The 804-nt window shown below is 44.2% G+C and overlaps 1 non-coding gene across 1 annotated transcript; it reads right to left on the reverse strand.

The window, feature by feature from the left end:
- Positions 1–211: 211 nt before the first annotated feature.
- On the reverse strand, positions 212–375 carry LOC129842620 (U1 spliceosomal RNA). Its single transcript, XR_008757654.1, has one exon. It is a non-coding gene; the product is annotated as a U1 spliceosomal RNA (small nuclear RNA).
- Between the last annotated feature and the right edge of the window lie 429 nt (positions 376–804).

Consider the following 804-nt stretch of genomic DNA (forward strand, 5'->3'; position numbering starts at 1 on the left):
GATCTGAAACATTGGGGTTTTCAGAAGACAAAATGTAGCTTTCAGGCCTTAAAAATAAATCCTACATTCTAAAACCGCTCAGCTGATGACGAAGAGAAGGGAAATGCTGACAACTGTCCTTTTAGACACAAAGGTAGATACAACTCAAGAGTACACACTCAGACCACCACACGGTGAAAGCCATATCACACATTATTTTTAACATGAAGATCAGGGGAGAGTGCGAACGCAGTCCCCCACTACCATAAATTATGCAATCGAGATTTCCACATTTGAGATATTCGCAGGGGTCAGCACAGCCGGAGTGCAATGGCTGAGCCTCGCCCTGGGTGAACCGCCTTCTTGATCACGGTGTCTCCCTTGCCAGGTAAGTATGAGTTGTACTCGTTGGTAGAGGGCCACTCCTTCCAGGACAAAGGTGTTTGACTCCCGGTTACCACTTCTACTACTGATAATACCACGTCATATCGACCAGGGTTTAATGACGTTTACGAATACAGTTGCGGACAAAGCGGTGGAAAAGCGATGCACTTTGTTTTACTATATTATATCACGGTGCGACTGTTTTCCCATCATGCAACACGGTAGAAATTCTATACATTGCATTGTTTGTATAAATTTCCGTCTGATTACACACAAGTAGACGATGCACCAAAATGCTGAAATCACGTTGGTGCACACACAGCCAACCGAATGACACCAACTATTTCTGGTGTTTTGTAGCGTTCCAGACATTGTAGGAATAGTTTCATCACGCTTGATTTCTGCTCTCAGTAAAATATGATGAACCCAGCGGGGGAAGAA

This window comes from Salvelinus fontinalis, unplaced genomic scaffold, assembly GCF_029448725.1.
Source record: "Salvelinus fontinalis isolate EN_2023a unplaced genomic scaffold, ASM2944872v1 scaffold_0056, whole genome shotgun sequence".
Lineage (NCBI taxonomy): Eukaryota > Metazoa > Chordata > Actinopteri > Salmoniformes > Salmonidae > Salvelinus > Salvelinus fontinalis.